Genomic DNA, 7,746 nt, shown 5'->3' with positions numbered 1-7,746 from the left:
GGCAAAATTTTTTTCCCATTCTATGGGTTGCCTCTTAACTCTGTGTGGTTTCTTTTGCTGTAACAGTTTTTTTTTTTATTAGTGTCTTCTGTAGACTTTCTGACTGTTTTGTTGATTAGGTCCAATATCTCTTTAGTTATATTTTCTGTGAGCTTGCTATGTGCCTTGTTGATCTGTTTTGTATCTCTTCTGTTATCCTTTCAAATAATTCAGCGGTGTGGCTTTTATTTTCTTCCCCTCAATGACCCATGCATCGGCTTTAGGAAAGTTGGGAGTTTTTGGAGGCATTTTGTTGCCTTTTCTTCTCATGTTTTGATCTCTACTAAATGGAATTTTAGATATACTTACAATAGAACAGTATTCAACAGCAGTATACTAGAGCCAACTAGCTATCTAAATATTTATTAAGCTTAATAGTTATGGTAGTAAAGATAGCAGTGCTGGGGAACCAGAGAATGAAAAAAGTAAAATTTGAAATATTAATCAATGAAAGATGACAATGAGGACAGAAAAGCAAGATAGGGAGTACTATTGATTAGTAAAAGAAAAGGGTATAGAGGCACAGGATGAATAAGATGAACAAGAAAAAGACAAAAAAGAAAAACAGAGGAAAATATAAGACATAAAAGAAAAACAAGAAGGAAGGAAAAAAGAATTAAAAGGAGGAAAAAGAGAAAAGAAAGAAAAGAAAAAGTACCAATAAAGGAAAGTGACAAATAATACAAAATAAAAATTTAAAACAAATTGAATTTTAAAAATTCCTCTTAGGAAAGAATGGAAAGGAAAAATTATGAGAAAAGAAAAAAAAATGGAAATGAAGTATGTAAATAGGGAAGGGTTTAGGGGTGAAGGGCACACAGGTAATGGGGAAAAAATAAGGACCAAGATACATCATGTATGTAAATGTATTGTATACCTAAAATGTACCAATAAAAGAATTTCAGAAAAAAAAAGAAGAAAAAAAAATTTAAGGAAAAAAAAAATTCCTCTTTGTTTTTTAATGAGTAGTTTCTTTTCAGGGTCTTCTATCTTAGAATCCAGCCAGTAACAATGTTCTTGATCTAGCTTTTGAGTCTGTGGGTTTGTGAGGTGCTTTCTCCACACCAGAGGCCCCTGGGTCCATTCACCCCAGTCTGTGGTAACTGTCCAAGCCTAGTCATATCCTTGATCACCTTGGTAGATGGGAAAACAGCCAACTCTCTGAGCTTTTCTGTATGTAGGCCATGGGGTGGGTTATTCAAGCAGACTGTTAGATTTAATGTCATTACTTGCCAGGTCTGGTTTCTCCCTCTCTACCTGGGCATCTCCCTCCCTCCCTGCCCCATGATTTCATCTTGTTCCTGTAGAGCACTTGTCACTATCTGATATGATCTATAACTTGTTGACTGTGCCCCCCACTTAAACCAGAGGCTCCAAGAAGGCAAGAACCTTGACTGTGGTCATCTCTATATCCCATGCCCAGCACTATGCTGGCCACATCATAGTTCTGTACATATTTTTTGCATGATTGAACAAGCACAGGCCTGGTTTCTTTTTCAAACAAGGAGGCTACCTGGAGCTGTTGCCCTATTCCAGTCTCACTGGGAAAGCTGATGCCATCCTCACCCTCCTTCCATTCTCTTCCTCAGTCTTCCTCTAACCTAATTGTCCAGCCTAGGGAGAAGCAGCTTCCATGGAATGACAAGATACCTAGGAAGATGTCCATGAACTGTAGAATGGTGAGAATTGATGAGAGGGGAGACACAGAGGGAAGGTGGATTCTCTGAGCTGGTGGGAGCTGGTGGTTCCAGGCTGAATTATTATGAAACTTCAGTGGATACATAAAGAGCATCTAGAGGGAAAGAGCTACTTCCTTGCGGGATGCCTGACCAAACAGCTTCTTAAGATTAGATCTAGACCCATTGGTGAGTCACAAGATAAATTTACTGGATTATAACCAGAATAGTTCACTACTGTCATTTTTTCACATTGCACTTTAAAAGACACAGCCTCAAGCTGGGGATTTAGCTCAGAGGTTCTGGCGCCTGCCTTACAAGTCAAAGTCTTGAGTTCGATCCTCAGTACCAAAAAAAAAAAAAAAAAAAAAGAAAGAAAAAAAAGGGGAGACACAGCCTCTTCTCTCTGCTCTCCATCTTTCCTTCTTTCTTCTTTTCTCTATCTTTTTCTCTCTCCCACTTAATTCTGCCCATGTTTTATAAAAGGAAGAAGAAAATATTTAAAAATTCAGAGCAGATATTATTTCATAAACCTATCATTCAAGTGTGTGCTTATATATGACTTTACTATATAGAAATATTTATTCCTGCCCTTTTCTTCACTTCAGTTCACCGAGACACAGCCTCCCACTCCTACCCCATGAATGTAATTTCATTAGAAGACAAGTGCTCTCAAGAAAGGATATTTTCACCCAGTCATGTGGAACACGCTGAATCACCCTGCTGCAGACAGGCAGGTCTGCCCAGGCGCTACGGAGGTTCCCCAGTCTCATGGAACATGCCAAATCACCCTGCTGTAGACAGGCAGTCACTTGGTTCCACACTACAAAGACACAGAGGACACCAGACCACCAGACCAAGGTACTGAGTCCCGCTGCTCCCGGTTCAGAGGTAGGGGCTTCTGAGCCACCCTCCCACTGCTCCTGGCCCAGGGGAAGGGGCTTCCGGACCACCATCCCTCCCGTCACTCCCTGCCCAGAGGTAGGGGCTTCTGAGCTGCCATCCCACTGCTCCTGGTCCAGAGGAAGAGGCTTCCCAGCCACCATTCCTCCTGCTGCTCCTAGCCCACAGGAAAGGGCTTTTGGGTCACCATCCCTACCAGTGCTCCCGGCCCCTGTACCACCTCTCCCAGCTCAGAGGAGGTAATCCATGCAGGCGCTAACAGCCCCCCACCTCAGTCAAAATGAGAAAAGATGTAAATAAGTCTCAAAACTAGACTTCCAGATCACCTACAGCAACCCCAAAGGAAAATGAGATGGAACACTCTGATACTCAACCACCTGGACCCACTGAGCTGGCAACAAAAGGGGATCTGGAAAAAATGAAATCAGAAATAATTTCTCAGATAACAGGAGAAACTGGGACCCTAATGGAAGATGTGATTAATAAATCTAGAGAGGAGCTCAGGAACATGATGGAATCCCAACATAGGAAACAAATGGAATCCATAAAACAGATGCAAATAGATTTCCAGGACATGAAAAACTCCATTGAAAGTCTACACAGCAGAATGAGCCAATGTGAGGACAGAATTTCAGATATAGAAGATAAGATTGCAATTAGTGACCAGGAAAAGAAAAATTGCTCCAAAATTATAAGGGAACATGAGAAATCAATCCAGCAGCTACTAGATGATGCAAAGAAGAATAACATAAGGCTGATTGGAGTCAATGAAGAAACAGGAGAGAGTGCAGATGACACAAAAAATCTCTTCACAGAAATAATGGCAGAAAACTTCCCAAGCAGGGGAAAAGAGCTTGACATACAGATAAGTGAGGCATATAGGACTCCAAATAGCCTTGATCAAAAAAACCCTACACATAGGCATATAATTGTTAAGATTCCAGAAACACAACAGAAGAACAAAGTTCTACAACCAGTTAGAGAAAAGAAACAAATCACATACAAAGGAAAGCCCATCAGAATCACAGCAGACTTCTCAACACAAACCCTCAAGGCAAGAAGAGCTTGGAGTGACATATTCCAAGCCCTAAAAGAAAATAACCTCCAACCCAGATTAATGTACCCTGCAAAACTATCTTTCAAAATGGATGGAGAAATAAGATACTTTCATGACAAAGAGCACCTTAGGAACTTTGTGAATACCAAACTAGCACTCCAAAGAATTTTACACAATATCCTAGGAAAAGACATTGAGGACTACAGCCCCAGGAAGCAAAGCAGAATGAACCCATCTAGCATGACAAGAAATTAAATGGAAAGGGGGAGAACCCAACAAAGAGAAAAAGTCATGACAATGACAAGTCAATACTTTTCAGTTATAACCATCAATGTTAATGGTCTCAATTCACCAATCAAAAGAAATACACTAGCAGAATGGGTCAAGAAGCAAAATCCAATAATATGCTGCATACAAGAAACACACTACATTCAAAAGGAAACTCATAGACTGAAAGATAAAGGGTGGAAAACAGTACTCCATGAGACAGAAACCCGAAAAAAAAAACCACCAGGAGTAGCTCTCCTCTTTGCAGATCAAGTAGATTTCAAACCAACAGTGATTAAGAGAGATGAAGAAGGGCACTACATCCTTGTAAAGGGAAGAATCCAAGAGGAAGAGATGACAATCATAAATATCTATGCACCAAACACTAGTGAACCCAACTATATAAAACAAATACTAACGGACATGAAAAGTCATGTATGCACTGATACAATTGTAGTGGGGGACCTCCATACACCAGTGTCACAAATAGATAGATCAACTAGACTAAAAATAAGTCAGGAAATACTAGAACTCAATCGAACTCTTGAACAAATGAACTTAACAGATGTTTACAGAGTGTTCCACCCCACAAAATCAGAATACACATTCTTCTCAGCTGCACATGGGTCATTCTCCAAAATAGACCACATACTCACACATAGAACATGTTTAAGTAAGTGAAAAGGAATTGAAGTTATCCCCTGTATATTATCAGATCATAGTGCGATGAAATTGGAGATCCATAGCAAAAGAAACTTGAAAAATTTCATAAACACATGGAAATTGAACAACACACTTCTGAATGGGTCACAGAGGAAATTACAGAAGAAATCAGACAGTTCCATCAATTAAATGACAATGACAATACAACACATTGGAATCTATGGGACACAATGAAAGCTGTCTTATGAGGGAAATTCATAGCAGTGAATATGCATATTAGGAAAATAGAACAACCCAATTAAAAAACCTGATGCTGAACCTCAAGCTTCTAGAAGAAGAAGAGCAGGACAACCCCAAAGCTCATACAGGGGAGGAAAGTATAAAGATCAGAGGAGAAATCAATGCAATGGAGACTAAGAGAATGATACAAAAAATCAATGAAGCCAAGAGTTGGTTGTTTGAAAGAATCAACAAAATTGACAAACCCTTAGCCAACCTTATCAGAAAAAGGAAAGAAAAGGCCCAAATCCATGCAATTAGGAAAGAAAAGGGTGAAATTACAACAGACCCAGCAGAAATCCAGAGGATCATCAATACCTACTTCCAGAACCTATACGCCAATAAGATGGACAGCACGGAAGAAATGGACAGATTCCTAGATGTATATGAATTACCAAAGTTGAATGGAGAAGACCTAAAAATTCTGAACAACCCAATATCAACCAATGAAATTGAAAATGTAATTAAAAACTCATCAACTAAGAAAAGCCCAGGTCCTGTTGGCTTCACTGCTGAATTCTACAAGACATTCAGAGAGGAACTGGTGCCACTACTGTTTAAACATTTCAATGAAATTGAAAGGGAAGCAATACTCCCAAATTCATTCCTGGAAGCAAGCCTCATCTTGATCCCCAAAGCAGAGAAAGACCCAACTGAAAAAGAGAACTATAGGCCAATCTCACTAATGAACACAGATGCAGAAATCCTTAATAAGATAATGGCAAACAGAATGCAGAAGATCATCAAGAAGATCATACACCCTGATCAAGTGGGATTCATCACAGGGATGCAGGGATGGTTCAATATTTGCAAATCAATCAATGTAATACTCTAAACCAAAAGAGCCAAGGACAAAAAACCATATGATTATCTCCATAGATGCAGAAAAAGCATTTGACAAAATCCAACATGCATTTATGATAAAAACCCTACAAGAAATTGGAATAGATGGGCTTTATCTCAAACTGATAGAAGCCATTTTTAAAAAAGCAAGAGCCGATATCATACTAAATGGTCAAAAACTGAAATCCTTCACACTAAAATCAGGAACAAGACAAGGATATCCACTATCACCACTCCTGTTCAATATATTTCTGGAAACATTAGCCACTACAATTAGACAAGAGAAAGAAATAAAAGGAATAAAGATAGGAAATGAAGAAGTCAAATTGTCATTCTTTGCAGATGACATGGTACTCTATATAGAAGACCCCAAGAACTCCACCAAAAGTCTTCTAGACTTAATAACCAAATTCAGTCAACTAGCTGGTTACAAGGTCAACACACAAAAATCAATAGCTTTCCTCTACACCAATGACAGACTCACTGAGAGAGAAATAGGGCAAATAATTCCTTTCACAATAGCATCCAAAAAACTGAAATACCTAGGAATCAACGTAACGAAAGAAATCAAAGACCTCTTCTCTGAAAACTATGGCACTCTGAAAAGAGAGATTGAAGATGATATCAGAAAATGGACAGACATCCCCTGCTCCTGGGTAGGAAGGATTAACATAGTGAAAATGGCCATACTTCCAAAACTGCTATATAGATTTAATGCAATTCCAATTGAGATCCCAGCAGCATACTTCATGGACCTTGAGAAAACAATCCAAAAGTTCATTTGGAACAAGAAGAGACCCAGAATAGCAAAAGCAATTCTAGGTAACAGAGACATGGCAGGGGGTATCACAATCCCCAACCTGCAACTCTACTACAAAGTTACTGTGATAAAAACAGCATGGTACTGGCAAAGAAACAGACTTGAGGACCAGTGGAACAGATTAGAAGATGCAGAAACAATGCCAGACTCACTCAGCCATCTCATCTTCGATAAAGGAGCCAAACACCCTCACTGGAGGGAAGATAGCCTCTTTAATAAATGGTGCTGGAAAAATTGGGCTCCAACTTGCCAAAGATTAAAACTAGACCTGTATCTCTCACCATGCACTAAACTAAAATCAAAATGGATTAAAGATCTAAATGTTAAAATAGAAACTCTGAACCAGTTGGAACAGAGGTTAGGTCAAACCCTTGAAAACATTGGTGTAGGAAAAGGTTTTATGAACAAAACCTCAGTTGCCCATGAACTAGCACAAACAATCAACAAGTGGGATCTCTTCTTATTAAAAGGCTTCTGCACAGCAAGAGAAACCACCAGCAGTGTGAAGAGACAACCCACAATGTGGGAAAAAATCTTCACCTGCTCTTCCTCAGACAAAGGTCTACTATCTTGAATCTATAAAGAACTTAAAAAGATCAGACCTCCCAAATTTAAAGACCCAATCCAAAAATGGGCATCTGAAATGAACAGACATTTCTCAGACAAAGAAGTAGAAATAGCAAATAAATACATGAAAAAATGTTCAACATCACTGGTCTTTTGAGAGATGCAAATGAAAAGAATGCTGAGATTCCACCTCACTCCAGAAAGAATGGCTGCTATCATGAAATCAACCAATAACAAATGCTGGCAGGGCTGTGGGGAAAGAGGAACTCTGCTCCACTGCTGGTGGGAGTGTAGACTGGTGCAATCACTGAGGAAATCAGTATGGAGATACCTCAGAGAACTAGGACTGGAAGTTCCATTTGTCCCAGCTATTCCCCTGCTGGGGATCTTCCCCAAAGAATTAAAAGAATCATACCACAGTGATATATGTGCACCCATGTTCATAGCAGCACAGTTTGTGATAGCTAAAACTTGGAAACAGCCCAAATGCCCATCAACTGGAGGCTGGATAAAGAAAATGTGCTTTTTCATAAAATGGAAGAAAATGGGCAAATGGGAAGGAAGTGGGAGGGCTAGGGGAAAGGATAGAAGGGAAAGGGATTAATATGAGAAAATGGAAAAATAGGAACAAA

This window comes from Heterocephalus glaber, unplaced genomic scaffold (genome assembly GCF_053883595.1).
Source record: "Heterocephalus glaber isolate CG9 unplaced genomic scaffold, H.glaber_assembly_v1.0 deba00001553, whole genome shotgun sequence".
Classification (NCBI taxonomy): Eukaryota; Metazoa; Chordata; class Mammalia; order Rodentia; family Bathyergidae; genus Heterocephalus; species Heterocephalus glaber.
The sequence above is the reverse complement of the archived record's forward strand: the minus strand, read 5'-3'. Positions refer to the sequence as shown.